The sequence below is a fragment of the Mustela erminea genome, chromosome 10, assembly GCF_009829155.1.
Source record: "Mustela erminea isolate mMusErm1 chromosome 10, mMusErm1.Pri, whole genome shotgun sequence".
NCBI lineage: Eukaryota > Metazoa > Chordata > Mammalia > Carnivora > Mustelidae > Mustela > Mustela erminea.
The window spans coordinates 87,349,813-87,364,043 of record NC_045623.1 but is presented as its reverse complement, the minus strand read 5'-3'; the positions used below and the strand labels follow the sequence as shown (position 1 = coordinate 87,364,043).

General features: G+C 47.2%; 1 non-coding gene and 1 pseudogene across 1 annotated transcript; one reads left to right on the top strand and one right to left on the bottom strand.

Annotated features, from left to right (window-relative positions):
- Positions 1 to 8,014: 8,014 nt before the first annotated feature.
- LOC116568232 lies at positions 8,015 to 8,396 on the bottom strand (annotated as a pseudogene).
- A 334-nt stretch (positions 8,397 to 8,730) lies between these two features.
- LOC116568329 lies at positions 8,731 to 8,837 on the top strand. Its single transcript, XR_004276553.1, has one exon. It is a non-coding gene; the product is annotated as a U6 spliceosomal RNA (small nuclear RNA).
- The last annotated feature ends 5,394 nt before the right edge of the window (positions 8,838 to 14,231 follow it).

The window sequence follows — 14,231 nt, the reverse complement described above, 5'->3', positions numbered from 1 at the left end:
CCTGGTTTGAATTCAGCTCTGCCATCTCCCCACGGATGGCCTGGGCAAGTCTCATCGCCTCTCTGAGCCTCAGTTTCCCACCAGGGTGGCTGTGGGAGAGACTGCAGGGGCAGGAATGGAGCCGGGCTCCCAGGGCCCTGAATAGGCTTAAGGTCAGGTCATGGCTGTAGGAGCAGTGGGGCCTCTGAGGAGCAGCGAGAGGACAGGCCGCTCCTGTATTTCGAACAAACCACTCACGCCCTTGTGGGTTGTGGGGACAAAAGCGAGACCTGCTGTGCAAAAGCTTAGACCCCCCCCCCACAGCTCAGCAGCCACCCAAGAAATGGCAGCAAAGATGGGGGACAGGGGCCGAAGACAGTGGCTCCCTGGACTCCTTCCCGCCACCCATCAGCACACCAGCACCTCCCGCTCGCGTGTGCTGAAGCCCGCACCTCACAGTACCCAGCACCCCACACCCTCTCCTCCCTGTGTCCTCACAGCCCCCGAGAGGTGAGTGTTGTTACCACCTGCTTTCACAGAAGGAGAAACTGAGGCTCAGAGGAACCACAGAATGGGAAGGACCTAGGCGAACTGCCCTCCAGGCCCACACCTATTTCACAGAGGGGGAAACTGAGGCCCAGAGATGGGCAGTGGCTTGCAGAAGAGAACTGTCCTAATGCAATGCTAAATGCACCTGGTGTGGGCCCAGGAGGCACCTGAGGGTCAATAAAGGGGGGTTTCCCTCTGCTTTCCTGGCCCTTCCGAGGCTGCTGTGTCAGAGCTCAGACTGGGAGCACCCCTTGAGCACCATCAGAATGAAACTGAAACATGGATGGATGATGCCGGCAGCCAGTCCTCCGAGTTCTGTGTCACCCCCAGCCCATGGGAGTCTGAGGTCCAGCCTGGGTGTGGCCGGAGCTCAGGCTGACTCACAGCCCCGCCATCCTCTGCTGGCTCCCAATGCCCAGGTGTCTCCCCAGACCTCTGAAGGCAGAAGCCAGGCTGGGTCCCAACCCCTCCCCGGACCCAGATCCCAGGGACAGGGCAGGTGTCTATCTCGGCTGGGTAAGTAGTCGGGGCCTACTGGGAGCAAGGAGGGCTGTCTGCTGCCAGGTCAGGGAACTGGGAATTCCCACTGTCCCTGAGGCATTGGGAGCAGGGAACAGGGGTGGTGAGGGGCCGTGGAGCCGGGTCACGTAGGGCCAGGATGGAGGGGCTCTGGGGAGCAGGGATGCTCGGGAAGGGCTGCCAGGGGCTGCTCCTTGGGCCCCAGGGAGCATCCAGGACTGTAAGAAGGAGAGGTTCACAGCCTAAAGGTTTCCCAGTGCTTTGAAAGAGTCTGTCCTGTCCAATCTGCTCATAGGCCCCATGTCTCCCATCATGGCAGGTGGTCAGGGCCACCTGAATCTTTTCTCCCAAGAAGAAGAGAGATCCTGCAGTCTCTCTCTGTGTCTCTGTGTCTCTGTCTCTCCCAGCCTTGGCGCCTCATCTCCACGCCCCGCCTGGCGCTCCCCCTCCTCCCCCTCACTCTCCCCCCCACAACCATGTATGCCAGGTTTATTTTCAGATTCTCCGAATCCTTCCGAAGCCTCTGACATTTACTCTTTGGAATTAGAAAGTTTCTATTTCTCTTTCCCAGAGCGAGGCTGGTGGGTGAGATTTCCCCAGGGGCCCACCTGCCCTTCCGGAGGTGAAGTGCGGGGGGCAGAGCTGGCTTATGTCAGCCCGGCACCCACTGTGCCAAACAGCAATTATTAGGCACCCACTGTGCACCAGACCCTTCTCGGGAACCACCACAGTCAGCCTATTTAAAAACCCTGTGGGCTGGCCGTTACCATCTGTGCACATCAGGTGTACCGGGCAAGGAAATCACAGGCTTGGAGCAGGTAAATAACAAGTCTAAGATCACCTGGCAAGTGAGAGGTGGGACACGCATGAAACCACACCTCCTGGGCTCCAAAGTCCGTTTCCTTCCTCTGTGTTCTGCCTTCAAGGTCCGCGGAGGCTGGAGCCCTGAAGGACGGGCAGCGTTTGAGGGGACCAAGAGTAATTTAGTGTACGCCGCAGCCAGGCAGAGGGAACAGCAGGAACAAAGCATCCAAGTGATCAATCAAGGATAGCGTGGGTGGAGGGCCTGATCCCAGAAGGAAAACGTGCAGGACCAGGAAACTCCCACACCACTTCCACTAACCTAAGGGACAGCAAGGATGAGGGCATGCTGAGAGCCTACGTATCAGGCGCCGTTCTCGGTATTTTATGTGCACTAACTCATCCGTCCCCACCGCAACCCTATGAGACACTGTTATACTCATTTTACAAAAGGGGAAATAGAGGCTAGGAAACTAACCCTGTGGGCGGCAGAGTAGGGATTTTGACTGTGCACCATCCTCCAGCACGCCCCTCCCCTGCTCCGCCCTCCTGCTCGCCCCTCCTCCTGCATGCTCCTCCCCCTGCATGCCCCTTTCTCCTGCACCCACCTTCTTGCGCTCATCTTGGGCAGCCTCACCAGCTGATCTCAGTGGCTTCTAGTGGGAAGTGTTCCTAAGCAGGAAGGCGGATGGATCAGAGCTGGGGATGGTGTGGACCAAGCCAAAGGGGAGGGAGCGCTATGTAGCATCTGGCAGGAGCCATGGAGAGGAGGGGCGGGGCGGCACAGAGCGTGCTTATTAACCTTCCCTTGGCCACCTCGCTTTCCTCGGGTTGAGTAAGTGGCCTCCAGGAGGAAGGCTGTTGTCGATGACAGTGGCCTGGCCCTGGAGGTACATCTGGTCTGGCACATTTTCCCAGTGAATTTTGGCCTCCCCCAAGCAGGAGTGTCGGGCCCCTGCACGTGCTCCCTGTACCCCAAAACTTAGCAACTAAAACAACACACGTTCTTTATCTCGGTTTCTATGGGTCAGGAGTCCAGGTGTGACTCAGCTGGTCTCTCACCAGCAGAAGTTAAAGTGTTGGGCTGGGATCTGGTCTCATCTGAGGACTCCCCGGAGAAATGATCCTTCTCCAAGTTCACTTGGATAGTAGCCAGAAGACTCAGTTTCTTGAGGTCTGCTGGACTGACAGCCTCATTTCCCTGCTGGCTGTTGGCTGAGGCCACCCCTCAGTTCCATGTTACAGATGCCTTTCCCCGCCGATAGCGTGTCCCATCAGAGCTGGAAGCAGACAGAAGTCACCATGCTACGCACAGTCACAGGAATGGCACACCTCTGATGATGCCATGTTCTATTGGCGCACGAAAGGGGAGGGGAATACATGAGAACATGAAGACCAGAAGGTGGTGATGAGTGAGGGTCATCTTGAGGCAGTCTCTCTCCTCCCAAGGTCCTTGGGAGTCGGCTGGGCTGCAGGGAGGGTGTGCCAGCTGGTTCCCCCCGCCAAACAGACTTAAGGCACTAAAGCTGCCTGCAGCCCCAGCCAGGTGGCTCCTTGGACCATATTGTCCCTTCGGAGAACAAGATATGGAAAGGATGGCATGAGGGCAGAAACTTCCTGAGCATATGAAGGCTCCATCCTGGATGTTTGGAAAGGAGACCAGCTGGATCCTGCAGAGATGGACGCGACCCTCCTGGAAGGGTGTAAGTCAGTGGAGCAACCCTCCTTGTCAGAGAAGGGAGCCAGGCAAGGAAGCGACCCATCTCCTGCTTTGGGGTGGTTTGGGGAAGAAGAGCCAGGTCTGGCTCCAGGGAGAAAAGAGACACATCGTTTCAAGTCCAGGCTGAGGAGCAATAGCACAGACGCAAAAGCATTCACCTTCATTGTTCTTCCCCAGGATTCTGGTCCCAGAGAACTCCTAGGGCCTCAAGGATCAATGACTAATAAGGGATCGGCTAATATTGCCCACAGGGGCCTTCTCCCTTTCAATAGATGCTCCTGAGTGTGGAGCTCAGTGGCACCGAGGGACTCGCTTGTCATTTCTATCATGCCTTGTGGCAGACTGAACCCATTGAGATACTACCACCTATGGAATGAAAAATAAGCTCATCCCAGCATTCAAAGCCTTTCATGACCTGGTCCCAGTATTTCCAGAAATCCCTATAGGTTTTCCAGACTTCAGACAAACCAACTAACCTCTTGTTTAACCATTTGCTCATTCTGCTGTTCATTAACAAATAGTAAATGTGTGTGCACCATGTGCCAGGTCCCATGCTGGTGGCAAAGGGTCATTCTAGCTCTTGCCTCTCCCCCATCACAGAACAGATCTCAACCCTCTTCCTCCAGCACACCAGGTTCTCACCTCTTAACCTTTGCATATGCCATTCCCTCAGCCTGGTACACCTTTCCCTCCTCTCTGGATTTTTCCTGACTTCCTTTAAGACCCTGCTCTGATGGGAGTGCCTGGTTGGCTTGGTCAGTTAAACATCAGACTCTTGGTTTAAGCTCAGGTTATGATTTCAGAGTTCTGGGGTCAGGTTCCACATTCAGAAGGGTGTCTGCTTGAGATTCTCTTTCCTCTGCTGTCTCTCAAATAAATCTTAAAAGGAAGGAAGGAAGGAAAGAAAGAAAGAGGGAGACTCTGTTCAGACATCCGTTCCTCTAGGAAGCCTTTTGTGATTCCCAAGCTGGGTTACATCCCCCAGTGTGCATGCAGAGCCCCTGGTGCTCACCTGGAACTCAGCCAATGTGCAGGCATCTCTCCTCCATGCAGAGATTCAGGGCCCGAGGAGAAGCATTACCTGTTCCTGTCTCCTAGGAGCTGTGGATCCAAGCAAGGGATGAATCTAAGCAGATCTGTGGTGGTTATCCATTCCCTGGTGAATTAAGGGATGATGGAGGGGACAGCCAAATCATATTTCTGAGGTGCTCATTATATACCAAGATGCCTGCTTGGTGTATTTGTAGAATATTGATCTTCCACAGCAAACACCCAGAGAAGTATTACCAGGCTTGTTTTGCAGATGAGGACACTGAAGTTTCGATTGAGAAAGGTCACACAGCTGGTGAATAGCCTCAGGCTCAGGCCAGCAGCCCAAAGAAGTCCCTGTTGTGAGGCCTCTACCTACCTTTCACCTAGCCTTGTCTCCCACACCTGTGTGGGGCAGGGCAGCTTCTTCTTCAGAGCTGAAATCGGTCCCCTCTGTTTCCTTCTGAAGATCCCCGCTCTGCATCTGGACTTTTCTCAGAACAAGTGAAGTTATCCACCAAATAACCTTCAGGCTACACCAGCCACGATAACACCACCAAATATAATAGCTAATATTTGTGGAGGCCATTCATTTCTGTGGATGGTACAAGATACACATCGAAGTTTGTTTTTTGAAATAGGGATATCTGATTTTTCTAGCACCATTTCTTGAAAATATGATCCTTTCTCCCCTGAATTGCCTTTGTACTTTTGTCAAAAATAGATAGCCTTTAACATGTGGGTCTGTTCCTGCATTCCCCATTCTGTTCCACTGGTCTCTTTGTCTTTCTGATGTGATACCACACTTTCTCGATTATTGTAGCTTTATACTAGGTCTTAAGTTAGTCCTTCAACTTTTATCTTTCTTAAAGCCATTTTGGCTATTCTTTGCATTTTCATAAGAATTTTAGAATTAATATGCCAACTTCTGAAAACTGGTTTTGAGATCAAATTGGAATTATATTGAATCTATAGGTCAATTTAAAGAAAATTGATACTTTGACAATAATGGGTCTTTCAACCTATGGAGATAGTATGTCTCTCCTTCTACTTAAGTCATTTCTAATTTCTCTCAGAAACATTTTACAGTTTTCAGGATAGAGGTTCTGGGCTTTTTAAAAAAGATTTTGTTTATTTATTTGACATAGAGTTACACAGCAAGAGAGGAAACACAAGCAGGAGGAGTGGGAGAGGGAGAAGGAGGCTTCTGCCCAGCAGGAATCCTGATGGAGGGCTCAAACCCAGGACCCTGGGGATCATGACCTGAGCTGAAGGCAGACACTTAATGCCTGGGCCTCCCAGGTGCCCCAAGAACCACGAAGGTGCCCTGGTTTTGGACATCTTTTGTCAGGTTTATTGACTTTCTCATTTTGATTTTCTGATAATTCATTGCCAGTAAATAGAAATGTAATTGACTTCCATCAAGTTATTTGATAACATTATAAAAATCTTTTATGGGGTGCCTGGGTGGATCAGTCAGTTAAGCATCTGCCTTTGACTCAGATCATGATCCCAGGGTCCTGGGGTCAAGCCCAGCATGAGCTCTCTGTTCAGCAGAGAGCCTGCTTCTCCCTCTGCCTCTATCCCCTCCCCCACTGTGTCACTCATGAATAAATAAATTAAATATTTTTAAAATTTACAAAAAAAACCCAAAAACCCTTTTCTCTTCTTATTTACTTTCTGTCCACTTCTTCCATTATTGTGAGAATGATATGGAACTATTCCACTATGACTGTGGATTTGCCTAGTTCTCTTTGCAGCTCTATCCACTTTTTGCTTTCTTTTGGTGCATAAATGTTTAGGGCTCTTTATTTTCTCTTGAGAAATTGACCCCTTTATCATTATGAAATATCCCTGGTAATATTCTTTGCTCTGAAATTTCCTCTAATAGTAACATAGCCACTCCATCATTTTCTTGATTATTGTTATCATGATACATCATTTTCTATCCTTTTAACCTATTTGTGTCAATATTTAAAGTGAATTTCTTTTTTTTAATTTAATTTTATGGGGCGCCTGGGTGGCTCAGTGGGTTAAGCCACTGCCTTCAGCTCAGGTCATGATCTCAGGGTCCTGGGATCGAGCCCCACATCAGGCTCTCTGCTCAGCGGGGAGCCTACTCCCCCCCCCCCCCGCCTCTGCCTGCCTCTGCCGACTTGTGATCTCTCTCTCTGTCAAATAAATAAATAAAAATCTTTTTAAAAAATAAATTTTATTTTATTTTTTCAGTATTCCACGATTCATTGTTTATGCACCACACCCAGTTCTTCATGCAATACGTGCCCTCCTTAATAACCATCACCAGGCTCACCTAACCCCCACCCCCTCTCCAAAACCCTCAGTTTGTTTCACAGAGTCCACAGTCTCTCATGGTTCATCTTCCCCTCTGATTTCCTCCAATTCACTTTTTCTTTCCTTCTCCTAATGTCCTCTGTGTTATTCCTTATGCTCCACAAGTAAGTGAAACCATAGAATAATTGACTCTCTCTGCTTGACTTATTTCACTCAGCATAATCTCCTCCAGTCCCGCCCACATTGATACAAAAGTTGGGTATTTATTCTCTCTGATGGAGGCGTAATATTCCATTGTACATATGGACCATATCTTCTTTATCCGTTCATCTGTTGAAGGGCATCTTGGCTCTTTCCACAGTTTGGCGTCATTGCTGCTATGAACATTGGGGTACGTATGGCCCTTCTTTTCACTACGTCTGTATTTTTGGGATAAATACCCAGTAGTGCAATTGAAGGGTCATAGGGTATCTCTATTTTTAATTTCTTAAGGAATCTCCACACTGTTTTCCAAAGTGGCTACACCAACTTGCATTCCCACCAATAGTGTAAGAGGGTTCCACTTTTTCCATATCCTCTTGAACAATTGCTGTTTACTGTCTTGTTGATTTTGGCCATTCTAACTGATGTAAGGTGGTATCTCAGTGTGGTTTTGATTTGAATCTCCCTGATGGCTAATGATGATAAACACTTTTTCATGTGTCTGTTAGCCATTTGTATGTCATCTTTGGAGAAGTGTCTGCTCGTGTCTTCTGCCCATTTTTTGACATGATTATCTCTTTTTTGAGTATTGAGTTTGAGGAGTTCTTTATAGATCTTGGATATCAGCACTTTGTCTGTAGTGTCATTTGTGAATATCTTCTCCCATTCTGTGGGGTGCCTTTTTGTTTTGTTGACTGTTTCCTTTGCTGTGCAGAAGCTTTGATCTTGATGAAGTCCCAAAAGTTCATTTTTGCTTTTGTTTCCTTTGCCTTAAACTGAATTTCTTGTGAGCAAGAATCTTGCTTTTTTATCTAATCTAATCTGGTTTTTTTAAGATTTTTATCTAATCTGACTACCTGTACATTTAATGTAGGCATTTAGACCATTTACATTTAACATGATTTTTTTTGAAGTTTTATGCCTTTATTTGACAATCAGCAATAAGTTCTCATCCACATTAACTCTTCAGATTTTTGAAAGTGGTGACTTGTACATAGGTAATCAATGTGTAGAGCTTGTTGGTGAATCTTTAACCTCATTACATTTTCTGGACAACCATATGGATACAATATGCAACATTCCTTATTTCTTTGATACAGACAGTTTTGGTGAGCCTGGTGTCAATGTAAACATATGGAGTTCCTATCTCTTTCATGGCAAATTTCTGGATCTCTTTGAGTGCCCGAGGGGCACGCTTCTTGAAACCCACTCCATGGATGCACTTGTAAATGTCAGTGTGTTCCCTGATCCCTACCTCATGGATAGCAGAATGACCCTTCTCACCACCCTTCTTTGCAAGAGCCATTTGGTCAGGCCCTGGTTAGAAAGCAGATTTAATTATTAATTAATATTTGATTATTAATTTGGTTGGTTTTTTACCCATAAGCTTGCTCTTTGTTTTCTGTTTTTTACCTCTGTTCTCCATTCAATTTTTCTTCTTTTTCTGCCTTCCTCATGAATAACTGATTATTTTCCTGGTTCCATTTAATCTTTTTTTTGTTGCCCTAAGACCTTTAGCTTTTTGTCTTGGTATTTTAGTGGTCAATTTAGGGTTTATACTATATATTCTTACTTAACACTGTATTTCTCCAAGTGGCATTATATCACTGCACATTCAATGTAAAAATTCTGTAAGAGTAGTGCTTGCTTTGGCAGCACATACACTAAAATTGGAAGCATATAGACAAGATTAGCATGGCCCCCGTGTAAGGATGACATGCAAATTTGTAAAGTGTTCTACATTCTTTTTAAATTTTGTTTAGCCATGTACAGAAAATATGCTTATGACACAATTTGCCTCGAATTTGTTCCAAGTTGTGTATTTGTTTTCCAATAAAAAAGTTTACAATTTACACCCCCCCAAAAAAAGAATTCTGCAATAGTATACTTCTATTTCTCCCCTCTAGGGCTTATGCTATGGTGGTCCTATGTTCCACTTCTCCATATGTTATAAACCCAACACTAACTTGTTGTCATTGGTATTCAAATATTCAATATACAAAGATGCAAATAGTAACAGAAACTATTTTATGTTAACCTGTGTAATTTCTCTTTCCAGCACTCTTCATTTCTTTGTGAGCTCCATCCCATATCATTTCTTTTCCACCCAAATGACATCTAACATCCCTCATGGCACCTGTCTGCTGGTGACTTACTCCTTCGGGAAAAAAAAAAATTTTTGAAAAAAAAATTCTAAATTTGATGGAAAGTCCACAGGTCCAAGAAGCTCAACAAATCACAAGCACGAAAGATACAGAAAAAACTACACTAGGTCACATCATGATCAAAGTTCTAAAAGCCAATGGTGAAGAGAAAGCTTTGAAACTATCTGGAGGGAAAAGAAAGACACATTATGCAGAGGAACAAAAATAAGGATGACAGTGTATTTTCCCTCAGAAACAATTCAAGTGAGGAAACAGTAGAGAAATGTTTTAAAACACTGGGGGAAAACCCTCTTAGACTAAAATTTTAAGCTCAAAAGAATATCTTTCAAGAACAAAAGCCTTTTTTTAACACATAAAATATGAAATATTCATGGGATTTGCCTTTTCAATCCTATCTTTCAGGAATCATTGTGTCTTCTTTGCTTGATGGCTAATGTCTGAAAAGTCATTGTTTCTTATATTTTTGTACAGTTTTTTAATTGTTCTGCATAGAAGGGTAAATCTGGTCCCTATGACTCCATTGTGTCCAGAAGTGGAAATCATAGCTGTAATTTACTAGGTATTTTTCTCCTGCTGTAGCCCACGTTCCAGGATGGAAGGGACTATACATACCTGTTTTTACTCTGGGCTGTATCTTCAGCACTTGGAAGAGTATCTGCACACAGTAGGTTCCAACAATTAAATTCTCTAAACGTCTATGTGGTTGCACTTGGTTTAGTCAATCCCAGGGCTGTTCCATAATTCTCCATGATCTGGAAGATACTTTAGAAGATCCAAATTAAAATAGGAAAAGAGTCATACACCAAGATCAACGTTGAGAAAGGTCAAAGGAGGAGAAATAAGGCCCCAGGAAGGCAGAAAGCTAGAAAAGACAGAAGGAACCCTAGTCTTTCCCCTCCCCATAGCCAGCCTCACCCCAATTCCCCAAAACACTCCCCTTGCACCTATCCCTGGTATGGCCAGCCATTTCCCACCCACCCTGTCCATACCCACATATTCTCCACTTCTTCCCTTAGTTATAGAACCTCAAGTTCAACTGCATAAAATAAAAACTACATTTTCCAGCTTCCCCTGCTGCATGGTGCAGCCATGGGATGGACTTCTGCCAATGATATGTGAGTTTTCCTAAGTGCCAATCCCAGGCTGTGTCCTTAAAGAGGAAGGGCATACTTTGCATGACCTCTTACTCTCCCTTCCTATTGGAGAGGATGTGGATGGGAGTTGAGCCATATTTCATAAAATTAATAAGGCCAACAAATGAAGAATGACAAGACAAAGATGGAAGCAGGCTGTATCCCCAAGACTGTGGAGCCACCTCACGAGGCCCCAGTAGCCAACTCTAGAACTGGTGTGTGAGGGAAATATGAGATTCTGTCTTGCATAAGCCACTATTACGTGGAGTCTTAGTGTGTGACTTTCAATAGTGCTCAGAACCAGGCACTTGGCTGTTTTTTTGGGAAAGGCGAATTACTCAGAAAAGCCTATGTCCAGGAGAAAAGCCATCTGATTTTTACTTGTAACTTTGCACCCTCTAGGGCCAGGGGATCTGGGGCAATTTGATTAGGAAAGAACATCGTGGCGTCTGTTGCTGTTTGGAGACTGGTGGGTTCCTGTCGAGGCTCTGACTGCAACAGAACACACAGTAAGGAGGAGATTAAAGTTGGACACAGGGAGAGGGCCCTCCTGGGCAGCCTCCCCTTGCCCTCCCTGTCCCCTTTCTAGGCAGGAATCATTCTTAGCAGCAGCTTACTTCCCCTGCCTTGAGTTGGGCACGCCATCCACAGAGCAGAAAAGGGGAAGGGAGGAGAATTTATGGCACCAATGATGGGGATGACGGTTATGAATGACTGGCTATCCTGCCGTCACCCATCACACTCACAGGGAGAACCCTCCAGTGAGCGCTTCAGTGACTGAGTCTTCCTTCCTGCAGGGCACGCTCAGCCCTCACCAAATATACCTAATATTTAGATAAGGGAGTAATGGGGAGATTTAGCAAACACCTTCCTGAAATCTAATAACAATAAATGAGAAAAATGGAGTAGGCTACTCCAGATAACCAGCACCAGAGAACTAATTAATGCCACTCCCGTCCTGAGCCAGGATACTGGTGGCAGAGGCACCTGTCCAGGTAATTCATCAGCTTCAGATTTATGGACTCCTCGAGAGCAGCCCGCACATCTCCTCCCCTCGGGTTTACTTGTGACACTTTTATCTAGATTTTTTTCAAGATCATTGATCTGCTCTGCCACTTCTTAAGGGAGGTGGTGGGGGAGGGGGATGTGGGGAGATGGTGGGGCTAGCAGATGAGCACCGCAGTGGGTGACATAATCAAATATTGATTTGCCAGCAATGATCCAGAAAAAAATCAATCTGTTCAAGTAAGCCAGTTGTTTCCAACTGCCCCAAACCAGAGAATCTTGGTTTCCCATGCAAATCTTTGGATCCTTGATATTGCATTCAAGGCAAGGGGAGAGCCCACTGTGCTTGCACAGACAGGGATTAAGGCTGCAAATAGAAGAGGTGGCAGAGCTCAATTACTTCATTGGTAGAATGGGAATCAGGGGAGGGCTGCATGGTGTTTCCTAGATGCATGAACAAAGGAAGGTATTGAATCATAGAGAAAGGAACGGGGTGTTCCAAACCACCCTCCCTTCCTCCGGTACTATCAACATCAAACCTTACCGGCACAACGGAGCCCCAACAGTGAAGATTACAGAAATGAAGTGGCATTAAGAGGTCATCCTGCTTTCAGTCTGGGAAGAGCATGTAGTTCTGATTTTACTGGTGAGTCAGCCAGGATGTGGAGGTCCTACAGCAAAAATCCCAGGCAGACCCTCAATGTGCAACAGCAAGGGCCCTGAGCACACAGCTGGCGCCATGCTGTGGGCGTGGCATCACGTCATCCTCCCAACAGCCCAATGAGGCAGGCACTGTGATCTTCATCATCTTGGGTGTGTACACGTGCCTCCGTTTCTTGCTTCAAAAGAAATATATCCTTGTTTAAAAAGGTTTTATCAATAGGGAAACTCATTTCAGGCAGGAACACTAAAATAAAAATTCAATATAACTACAATCCTGTCCTAAGATTTCAGGCTGCCCAGTGGCAGAGACCCAGATAGGTTCTACATCAGAGGGGTGGAGGGATCTACAGTCGGAGCCAGTTGCACAGGGCTGATTGGGGTTTCAAGTACTGAGAATGTCACCCCACTCCTTCCCACCCTCTCTAGGTGTAATTGAGATGTGTTTTTTCAAGCTAATGCTAACTTCTTTTTTTTTTAATTAACATATAATGTATTATTTGTTTCAAGGGTACAGGTCTGTGATTCATCAGTCTTACACAACAAGCTACTGCTAACTTCTTTTTATCACTGTTTATAAAATTTCACCCAGCACACTGCCGGGATCCTTTCTTGGGTCTTCCACGGCCGTGGTGTTGGTAACAGAGAAGCGGAGTGGCTGTTCCTCTTTTGCCATTACCCCCACCTGCTCTGACTACAGCAGGGCCTCTGGCTTCCCCAACACCCCCCCCCCGGCCCGGGAGACCAAACTCCCTCTTTTGTCTGAGTTTCTGGCAGGACTGATGGACAGTTCAGGGCGTCTTGCTGGTCACCCCTGGCAACTGCCTCTGAGTTCTTCCAGAGCCTTCTCTCTGAGAGCAGCCAGTGCCAGCTTCCTCCCAGACACAGCCCTTCACCTCCCTTGCCCCGCAGTGCCAGGCACAGGGCTCCGCCCATGTTGGTGACCGGGGGACATGCTCCTTCAACTGGATAGAGCTTGAAAAATGATCTGACCACGTGCTGAAAGAGCTGCCTTAGACCAGGAAGGGAAAGTGTTTATAAATCAAAATCCTTTTGTGTGGGCCCCTGGAGAACAGAGCACTTCAAAGGAGCCTCTGGCCAATCCTTTTGTACACTGAGGAATCCCTTTCTCTTGTGAATAGCTCTCACTCCTGAGGTGAGACACACACGAGCATGCACACACACACACACACAAACGCACACACAGGTGCACATGCACACAAATAAATACACCCACATAAAGATGCCCACACATATCAATCCTACACGTCGATAGTGCCAAAATCATATTCACTCACTGGGAAAACAAACAAACAAACAAACAAACAATTCAAGCAGCACAGAAATGTGAAGTATTCAGCTTCTCCCTGATTAGCTCCCCACGTCCTCTCATCTAAGACACTCGTCATTAACACTTGGGGGTATGTTTAGAGGATGGGTGTCTCCCTGCTCAGCCTCAGATACAACTTCAATTGATTTTTTTTAAATCGCAGGGAGCAGGGAGTTTCAGGACACACAGAGACAGGTTCCTCTGTCCCCATTCTGTGGGAAGCGCAGGGCCACCCACTGCTCCTATCCATCCGAAAGGCAGGGATGGCATGTTTCTGACTGGCCTGGCAGCTCACATTGACTCAGGGCATCTCGTGGTTGCTGGAGGCTGGGTTCCCCTTCAGCAGGACCTCTGCTTGCAAGATGGTGGCCCTTCAGAGTGGGGGGTGGACTCTGATCCTTCTCCTGACATCTTCAGGCCAGAACTTGTGGCCATTGGTGACATCCAGTCTCCACTTTCTTCCCTCACTTAAGGCACCATTAGAAGGTTCCATGTTTCTGCGAAAATATTCAGAAGGCACAAACATAGCATCTAAAGAGAGAAAATTCTAGAAAGGACCATGCTGCCCTCTGTCTTCTCTTCGCTCTGAGCAGAGATAAAGACTTCCTTCTGAGGAGAACTCTCGGGAGCCTGCAGAACTTTATACAAGAGCCGGGCGTGTTGTCCGTGGCTTGGTCATCCTGCACGGAGACGTGAGCCCTGAGGGTGTCTGGGGAGGAGGAACTCGGGCAGAGGAGCAGCAGGCGCAAGGACCCAGGAGCAGGTACAGACTTGGCAGGTTCAAGAAAAGCAGGAAGGCCTGCGTGGTAGGAGCAGAGGGAGCAGAGAAGAGTGGTCATGAGGTCAGT